This window comes from Anser anser (assembly GCF_964211835.1).
Source record: "Anser anser genome assembly, chromosome: 29".
In the NCBI taxonomy this organism is placed as follows: Eukaryota; Metazoa; Chordata; class Aves; order Anseriformes; family Anatidae; genus Anser; species Anser anser.
In genome coordinates this window covers 2,006,800-2,017,009 of record NC_139750.1, presented here as the reverse complement: position 1 = coordinate 2,017,009, position 10,210 = coordinate 2,006,800, and the positions used below count along the sequence as shown (strand labels likewise).

The 10,210-nt window shown below is 48.5% G+C and overlaps 1 pseudogene across 1 annotated transcript; it reads left to right on the top strand.

Moving 5' to 3' along the window:
* The first annotated feature begins 4,890 nt into the window (after positions 1 to 4,890).
* Positions 4,891 to 6,968, top strand: LOC310887769 (olfactory receptor 14A16-like; annotated as a pseudogene). The gene has a single exon. The product of its transcript is annotated as an olfactory receptor 14A16-like (transcript).
* The last annotated feature ends 3,242 nt before the right edge of the window (positions 6,969 to 10,210 follow it).

The following is a 10,210-nucleotide window of genomic DNA, read 5'->3' as shown; positions in this document are numbered from 1 at the left end:
TTAAGGTCTACTTCCAGTCCCTGTGAAATGGGCAGAGTCACTTCCCACTAGACCGCTTTGCTCAAGGTCCCATCCGACCTGACCTTGGATGCTACCAGGGATGAGGCATACACCACTTCTCTGGGCAACCTGTTCCAGGGCCTCACCACCCACTACGTGAAGAATTTCTTCTTTAGACCTGATCTAAATCTACTCTCTTTTAGCTTCAAAGCACTGCCCCTTGTCCTATCACTACACTCCCTGATAGGGTCTCTCCACATCTTTCTTCTCTTTTTCTCCCTCTGTTCTGTTAAGAATGGGGAGGGAGAGAGCGGCTGTGTGGTGCTTGACTGCCTCCTGGGGATAAACCACAACACATCTGGGAACAGAAACCTGACCAACAAGTGATAAAGGAGGCAGTGAGGGAGCCAGACCTGGTCAGTCACACTGCCTGGTGAGAGCATGAGAGAGAGACAAAATTTTTCTTCCAGCAAGGTTATCTGACCAGGAACCTTGTCAGTTGGGAAACCAAGGGAAAGGGGGAATACTGGTCATAGGGGATGTCCTATGAGGAGAGGCTGTGGACACTTTGGGTTGTCTAGTCTGGAGAAAAGAAGGCTGAGGGGAGACCTCATTGCTCTCAGCAACTTCCTCAGCAGGGCAAGTGGAGAGGGAGGTGATGATCTTTTCTCCCTGGTAACTGATCACAGAACATGTGGGAATGAAACATAGCTGCATCAGGGGATATTCCGAGTGGACAGCAGGACATATTTTCTTTACTGTGAGGGTGGTCAAACACTGGAACAGACTTCCTTGAGACCTTGTTGTTGTTCCAGGCCTGTCAATGTTCAAGAAGCATTTGGACATTGCCCTCATTAATATGCTGTAACTTTTGTTTAGCCCTGGAGAGGTCAGGCAGTTGGACTAGATGATCTTTGAAGGTCCCTTCTAAATGAACTCTTCTCTTCTCTTCTCTTCTCTTCTCTTCTCTTCTCTTCTCTTCTCTTCTCTTCTCTTCTCTTCTCTTCTCTTCTCTTCTCTTCTCTTCTCTTCTCTTCTCTTCTCTTCTCTTCTCGTCTCTTCTCGTCTCTTCTCTTCTCGTCTCTTCTCTTCTCTTCTCGTCTCTTCTCTTCTCTTCTCTTCTCTTCTCTTCTCTTCTCTTCTCTTCTCTTCTCTTCTCTTCTCTTCTCTTCTCTTCTCTTCTCTTCTCTTCTCTTCTCTTCTCTTCTCGTCTCTTCTCGTCTCTTCTCGTCTCTTCTCTTCTCGTCTCTTCTCTTCTCTTCTTTCTCCTCTCCTCTCCTCTCCTCTCCTCTCCTCTCCTCTCCTCTCCTCTCCTCTCCTCTCCTCTCCTCTCCTCTCCTCTCCTCTCCTCTCCTCTCCTCTCCTCTCCTCTCCTCTCCTCTCCTCTCCTCTCCTCTCCTCTCCTCTCCTCTCCTCTCCTCTCCGCTTCTCTCTTCGCTTCACTTCGCTTCTCTCTTCACTTCGCTTCTCTCTTTGCTTCTCTTCTCTTATCTTCTCCGCTTCGCTTCGCTTTTCTCTCTTCTCTCTTCGCTTCGCTTCGCTTCTCTCTTCTCGCTTCGCTTCGCTTCGCTTCGCTTCCTGCAGACATGGGCATGTCCCATTTAAGTACTGGAAGGCTTCAATAATTTCTCATGGAATCTTGTCTTCTCGATACTAAGCAATCCCAACTCTCTCAGCCACTCTTCACAGGAGGTGTACTTGGTGTGCATGGCATGCTTTTGGTAGTGGGGTGGTAGGCTGCACAGGGTGCTGGATGGTGAGGAATATCAATTTGATCACTTTGGGTCAGCTCTTCTGGCTGTGTCCCATCACAATGTCTTGCACACTCTCAACCCACATGTCATGGGGGGCAGTATGAGAAACAGAAACCCTTGATGCTGTGCTTACATGGGTCAGCACTAAGTGAACGTCTAATATCTAATCTAAAACTACCCTCTTTTAGTTTTATAGCCATTGCCCCTTGTCCTATCACCAAATTCCTTGATAAAGTGTCCCTCCCCAGCTTTCCTGCAGGCCCCCTTTAGGTACTGGAAGGTTGCTGTAAGGTCTCCCCAGGGCCTTCTCCTTTCCATCTTGACAAACCCCAATTCTCCCAGCCTCTCTTCATAACAGACCTGCTCCAGCCCTCTGAATGATTTTGTGGCCATGCTCTGGACCTGCTCTACTAAGTTGATGTGTCTCTTATGCTGAGCTGAGACAGAAATTAAATGATAGGTATTTATTAAGCTTTAGAAGAAACACTAAAAAATTCTGTATTTTTCTTTTATTCGTGGTGTGAGGAATATTGGGTCATATTGCATCTTCCTTTGCAACTAATGGTTACACTTGATGAAACACGGTTTTCCTGCAAATGGCTGAACTGTTCGCCAATGGCAAATAGTGAATAATGAGTTCTTTTATTTTATTTTATTTTATTTTATTTTATTTTATTTTATTTTGCATGTGTGCACAGCTCTTGCTTTACTTACTAAACTGTCTTTATCTCAGCCCACAAAGTTTCTCACTTTTAGACCCACTGGGTGGGAGGACCAAGCTGGCTGCTGTGTGGTGCTTACCTACTTCCAGGTTAATACACAACAAAACCTTACTAAAGTCAGGGTAGATCTATAACCACAGCTCTGCCCTCATCTGCCAGGCCAGTCATTTCATCATGGACATTTCATGCCCAAATTGATTAGATGTGGCTTCCCCTACCTGAAGATGTCCCAACTGCTCCGGATGATTTTCTTGTCATTCCAGAGCCTGGAAAAGGGTTCCAGAAGGAGCTGTTCCATCGCCTTCCCAGGGATGAAGTGGAGCCTGAACACCCCGTACTTCCCTGGGCCCTCATCCTTGCCCTTCTTGCAGCTAGGAGGGACATTTGCTTTCCTCCAGTCTTGGGGCACTTCTGTTGGTCACCAGGATTGATCCCAGATAACCAAGAGTGACCTTGCAAGATCATCAGCCAGCTCCCTCTGCTCTCATGGGTGAATCCCATCAGGTCCCATGGACATGTGTATCCCATTTGTTCTAGTATGCCCTGACCTGACCCACTCCCACCAAGTGTACATCTTCCTTGCCTCTGACTTTCCCCAGTTCTCTATGACCTGGGATTCCAAAAGGACAGTCCTGACAGTAGGGACCGACGTGAAGAAGGAATTCAACACTTCAGCCTTTTCCCTGTCCTGTGTCAACAGATCCTGGGCCTCATTCAGCAGTGGGTCCACATATTCCCAAACCTCCCTTTTGCCATCTATGTGTTTCTAGAAGCTCTTCTTACTGCCTTGGACATCCTTGGCCAAATTCCATTGGAGTCGGGCATTAGCTTTCCGGAATTCTTCCCTACATGCTCAGACAAGGCCTCTGTAATCCTCTTAGGTTATCTGTTCTTGTTTCAACTGTCTCTATGCTTCTTTTCTGTGTTGGAGTTTTGCCAGGATATCCTGGTTCATCCATGCAGGCCACTTGCCATTTTTGCCTGATTTCATCTTTCCTGGGATGGACTGCTCTTGATGTTGGAGGAGGTGATCCTGGAATATTAACGACCTTTCTTGGACCGCTCTTCTCTCCAGGGCCTTATCCCACAGGACTCTTCCAAGTAGATATTGAAGAGGCCAAAGACTGCTCTCCCAAAGACCAGAGTTGTGAGCTTGCTATTTGTCAGCTATGCTGCCCTCCTGCAGGATCAACTCCACCGTGGTCACTGCAGGGAATATTGTTGACTCACCCAGAGCTTACCATGAAGCACAGCCCCCAGATCCCTTTCTGCAGAGTTATGCTCCATCCACTTGTCCCTCAATCTATATGTACATCCAGGAATACACGGTCTGATGTGCAGAATCTGACACTAGTTCTTGTTGAATTTGATATTGTAGGTGACTGACCAATGTTCCAGTCTATCAAGACATCGCTGTAAGGCCCCTCTACCCTCAAGGAAATTGATAGAGCCTCCTAATTTAGTGAATGTAGGGCAGTCCACTCATGTGCCTAAGCTCCCAAACACCTTTTAGAAAGTACCGTCTCTAAATTACCTCTTCTCCATTAATTTTCTCCCACTTTTGGGGAGGAGAGTGAGATGTTATAGGGGAGGTTTATATTATTTAGCTAACTGCCAAGGGACAGCTCCCAGGTTAGTGACGAGGCACAAAGGGAGGCAACATTTTTAGGCAGTATACACTGACAAAACTCTAATACCTATATTCTCAGTCTCTAAAGTCCTAACTTTAAGGATTACTGCTAACTCAGACATCCTCTGGCACCTCAAATGTCAAATGGTGTTTGCATTTGAACAACTCACTGCTCTTCTCTATCTCCTGTAATTACGGAGGGAGCTTAGCCTAGAGTATTTTGTACATATCTGAACAGAGGCGAGAGAAATCCCAAACCGTGTGGGTTTGTGGCTGATAAGGAAGGTCCTGGGCCCTATTTCAGGCCAGGACATCAAACTCAGAATGAGATGCATCAGTTGACTCACTGTGATCACTTCCCTCAACTTGGGAAAATATGATCCCTGTGAGTCACAGTCTGGGTGCCCTGCCTTTAAATTGGAAGAGGACAAGGTGATTCTTTGATGAAACTTCTCCCAGTATGAGAAATGACACTGCTGGAAGTAAGTGTTGCTCCTCAGCTGTGGGAGGGAACTTCAGGGATTGCTTCAGTCTGTTTCAAAGTTGGTTCCCCTGGAGGCCCAGGGACATCTCAAAGGACACAAGAGAGGGCAGAGACAGCGAGGCCTTGGTCTGAAGCTGTGCTGCTGAGCTGGGCCAGGCTTCTGGGCCCAAGGGGAGCTCCTGCCAAGCAGGCAGCCCTGCAGAGAGACAGCTCTGCCCAGGAGCAGCTCCCCTGCACAGCGCAGCAGGGCTGGGGGCACTACCTGCAGGGGACAAGGGCGGCTGAGAGAAGGGAGGGAGATGTTAAAGGCAGTGTGGAGGGGGTCTGCTGAGAGCTCACTGCGGGAGAAATCTTCACAGCTCTAACATGGTGAATGTCTGTGTGAGGGCAGGAAATGCAGTATCCTAGAGCGTTCTTCTACAGCTGCCACTTCCCATGGCTGGTAGGACATGTCACAGGGGCTGCCCTGGCTTCTTTAGTGTGGAAGACAAAGCTGTTCCCTCGATCAATGATTAGCTGCCAAACCTGTCAGAGGGACAGGACATGAGGATTTCTTCTTGCATTTCTAGCTTCAGGCTGTGCATCCGGGGTGCAGGCAGGGGTGGCCAGGGCTGTGGTGCAGAGCAGGGTCCCTGCTGTGCCCGAGGGGCTGTGTGCCGGGGCAGGGCCTCTGCTGCCTGCTAGGCTCAGCACTCAGCCTCAGCACTCAGCCTGCCTGGGGAGCTGCCTAGGGCACTGAGGGGAGAAGCTGAGGGTGGAAGGAAAGGAAGGAGCTGTGACAGAGGAGGGCAGGGTCCTGCTGCTGCCCAGAGGCTGCTCCGTAGATCAGGCTGCTCACTGTTCTACAGCACCCGCACTGCATGTCCGGGGCAGATTCTTCACAAGGAAGACCAACATCTGCTGTACCTGAAGGGAAGGCACTCTCTGGGGTTTCTGCTTTCACTTTCCTGCTTTAAAGAGTAGCTAGGGGGATGGTAATGGAGTTGTCAGGTTTAAATGAATGACTGAAGATCAGAGAACATTACACTGAAAGGTCTGTCGGTCCTTGAGGAAACTCACAGTTTTGCTCCACACCCTTTCACCTTGAGAGAGCACCAAAACCACCGTCGTTGTTTATTGAAAGATGTTCTACTCAGGATCTGCAAATAGGGAGATACCTCTGGCCAGTGTGCACGTGAGATCCATCCCTGGTGCTCTTTACCAGATGCTGTAAAGTAGGACTGACTTCTGATCTCACAGAGAATCTGCCTGGTCCCTGAGGCACCCTTAGAAAGAAAAAACAGACCTCACAGGGAAGAGGCAGTTGCTGAGGAGGGTTCTGTGAAACGTGTTAGAGGTTTTGCTCACATAAGTCTACCTAACTTGTGTCTGTCTTTTCCTCCATGGACAGCCAAGCATGCCCAGAGGAAGCAAATGTCCAACAGCAGCTTCCCCACGGAGTTCCTCCTCCTGCCATTCGCAGACACACGCGAGCTGCAGCTCCTGCACTTCGGGCTCTTCCTGGGCATCTACCTGGCTGCCCTCCTGGGCAACGGCCTCATCCTCACAGCCGTAGCCTGCGACCACCGCCTCCACATCCCATGTACTTCTTCCTCCTCAACCTCGCCCTCCTCGACCTGGGCACTATTACCACCACTGTCCCCAAAGCCATGGCCAATTCCCTGTGGGACAACAGGGCCATTTCCTTCTTTGGTTGTGCTACCCAGGTCTTTATGTTTGCTTTCTTTGTCGCAGCAGAGTTTTCTCTTCTCACCATCATGGCCTATGACCGCTACGTTGCCATCTGCAAACCCCTGCACTACGGGACAATAATGGACAGCAGAACTTGTGTCAACATGGCAGCAGCTCCCTGGGGCAGTACTTTTCTCTATGCTGTGCTGCACACTGCCAATACATTTTCCCTCCCCCTCTGCCAAGGCAATGCAGTGGACCAGTTCTTCTGTGAAATTCCCCAGATCCTCAAGCTCTCCTGCTCAGATGCCTACCTCAGAGAAGCTGGGCTTGTTGTGATTACTTTATGTTTACTCTTTTTGTGTTTTGTTTTCCTTGTGCTGTCCTATGTGTAGATATTCAGGGCTGTGCTGAGGATGCCCTCAGAGCAGGGATGGCACAAAGCCTTTTCCACGTGCCTCCCTCACCTGGCTGTGGTCTCCCTGTTCATCAGCACTGGCACATTTGCCTACCTGAAACCCTTCTCCATGTCCTCCTCATCCCTGAATCTTTTGCTTGCAGTTCTGTACTCAGTGGTGCCTCCAGCAGTGAACCCCCTCATCTACAGCATGAGGAACCAGGAGCTCAAGGATGCAGTGTGGAAACTGATGATGAGATGTTTTTCAGAGGCATTGAACTTCCTGGTTTCTTCTGCATATCACTCATAATGTAACTTGTTACTAGCCCTGATGTTCTATTTTTAATTTTAATTTTAATTTTAATTTTAATTTTTATTTTTATTTTTATTTTTATTTTTATTTTTATTTTTATTTATTTTTATTTTGTTTTTATTTCTTATTCCTTTGCTGTAGTTGTGATAGTGTTTTCCACAAAGATATGACATTATTCATTCCCTTCTACAGGCAAATAAGAGCTCTGCTGTACCAGGTAGCACATCAGGCATAGAGAAAGGAGTCTGGTGAATTATTTGCTATTCCTCTAGTGAAATTAGTGGATCTAGTGAATCACCCCAAAAGGCTTTGGAAATGGTGTGGACTCTATGATCCATATGATCCATAGATTCTGTGATTCTTCAGAATCCCTTCCAACTCAGGATATTCCATGTGTGGAGAGTAGTTAGACTTGTTTGTGTCACTGATAAGCACCAACACTGGGCAAAGGGGAGTTGAACTGCTTGTTCCTACTTTCTCTTATATAAACTTAAAGATGGTGAGCCACAAGCTTGGTGTGAGAGGTGGCTGAAGGAGGGAGTGTTCTAGTGGCAGGATGACCCTGTTTGGTGACAAAACAAAACATTGACAGCTATAGTGCCCAGAGTGAAAGCTTTTGCATGATTATTTGTAAAATTAATGTTGATGTTAACACCTCTGAATATGATAATGAGCTCAATGAAGTACGTGATAAACATGTGACTATAGTAGTCAACTCTGCACCCAAATCATGCTAAATGTCACTTTGGGGGAAGGGGAGGGCGTGTAACAGATAACAGTAGGATATGAAAGTGTTAGCGTTAGGAACATAAGCTAGAGATAGGGAAAATAAAAGGAAGAGTGAGGAAAAAGAAGGGGGGGTGGGAGGAAGAAGAATCTGGGGACCCAGAAGAGGAAGCAAACCAGGAAGGAAGCAGACCCGAAATCCAAGGCAGCAGAGGACAGTGACAGGCAAGCCTTCTTGGTAAGCTCTGCACCCTCATCTTTTGGTGAGGAATACCAGGGACAGCAGGGTCTGCCCTACAAGGGGCTGAGTTGAGTGAAAGACATCTCAAGTGTTTCTATACATACACACACAGCACGAGAGATAAGCATTTCAGCTCCCTGAAACGCTTGTATACTAATGCGCCTACTATGGGAAACAAACAGGAAGAACTGGAGATCTGCATGCGGTCACAAGGCTATGATCTCACTGCAATCACAGAGACATGGTGGGATAGCTTGCATGACTGGAATGCTGTCATGGAAGGCTACGTGCTTTTTAGGAAAGACCAGCCAGGAAGGCGAGGTGGTGGAGTTGCTCTTTATGTGAGAGAGCAACTGGAATACGTGGAGCTCTGCCTAGGGGTGAATGAAGAGCGAGTTGAGAGCCAACAAGGAGAGTTGTGCTGCTGGACCTTGTACTGATGAATGAGGAAAGACTAGTTGGAGATATGAGGGTCAGAGGCAGCCCTGACTGCAGCGACCATGATATGCCAGAATTCAGGATCTTGCGAGAAGGAAGCAGGGTATAAAGTAGGATTGCGACCCTGGGTTTCATGAGAGCAAATTTTGGCCTCTTCAGGTATCTACTTGGAAGAATTCCATGGGTTAGTGCCCTGGACGGAAGGGCGTTCCAAGACAGCTGGTCAGTATTCAAACATCACTACCTCCAAGGTCAAGCTGGGTGCCTCCCCATGAGCAAGAGGGCAAGCAAAGGGGGCAGGAGACCTGCATGGATGAGCAGGGAGCTCCTGGTGAAGCTCAGACAGAAGAAGGAAGTTTACAGTATGTGGAAAAAGGGGCAGGTCACTTGGGAGGAAGATAGGGATGTTGTCAGAGTATGCAGGAATGTGACAAGGAAGGCCAAGGCCCATTTAGAAATAGATCTGGCAAGGAATGTCAAGGTCAACAAGAAGGGCTTCTTCAAATACATCAGTTGAAAATGAAAGACTTGAAAATGTCAGCCCGCTGCTGAATGGGGTGGGTGCCCTGTTGACAAACGATACGGAGAAGGCAGAGTTACTAAATGCCTTTTTTGCTTCAGTATTTACTGCTCAGATCAGCCCTCAGGAATCGCAGATCCTGGAGACAAGAGAGGAAGTCTGCAGAAAAGAGGACTTTCCCTTGGTTGAAGAAGATCAGGTCAGAGGTCAGCTAAGCAAACCTGACATCCACAAATCCATGGGCCCTGAAGGAATGCACCCACTGGTGCTGAGGGAGCTGGCCGATGTTATTGCTAGACCACTCTCCATCATCTTTGAAAGGTTTTGGAGAACAGAAGAGGTGTCTGAGGACTGGAGGAGAGCCAATATCATGCCAGTCTTCAGAAAGGGTAAGGAGGACTCTGGCAACTGCAGCCAGCCTCACTGACATCCCTGGAAAGGTGATGGAGCAGCTCATGCTGGAGGTCATCTCCAAGCATGTGGAGGAGAAGACGGTGATCAGAAATAGTCAGCATGGATTCACCAAGGGGAAGTCATGTTTCAGCAGTCTGATATCCTTCTATGATGAGATGACTAGCTGGGTAGATGAGGGGAGAGCAGTGGATGTTTTCTACCTTGACTTCAGTAAGGCTCTTGACACTGTCTCCCATAACATCCTCATTAACAAGCTCAGGAAGTGCAGCCTAGATGAGTGGACGGTGATGTGGACAGACAATTGGCTGGACAACAGAGCTCAGAGAGTTGTGCTTAGTGGTGCAGAATCTAGTTGGCGGCCTGTAGCTAGTGGTGTCCCCCAGCAGTCAGTACTGGGTCCAGTCTTGTTCAACTCATTCATCAGCAACTTGGACGATGGAACGGAGGGCACCCCCAGCAAGTTTGCTGATGACACAAAGCAGGGAGGAGTGGCTGATACCCCACAGGGCTGTGCTGCCATTCAGAGGGACCTCAACAGTCTGGAGGGTTGGGCCAAGAGGAATCCCATGAAGTTCAACAAGGGCAAGTGCAGGGTCCTGCACATAGGTATGAAAAACCCCATGAACCAGTACAGGCTTGGGGGGGGTCCTGCTGGAGTGCAGCTCTGCAGAGAGGGACCTGGGAATCCTGGTGGACAGCAGGCTGCCCATGAGTCAGCAATGTGCCCTTGTGGCCAAGAAGGGCAACGGTATCTTGGGCTGCATTCGGAAGAGTGTTGCCAGCAGGTCAAGGGAAGTGATCCTCCTCCTCTGCTCAGCCCTGGTGAGGCCCCACCTGGAGTATTGTGTCCAGTTCTGGGCTCCCCAGTACAAGAGGGACGTTGAACTACTGGAGCAAGTT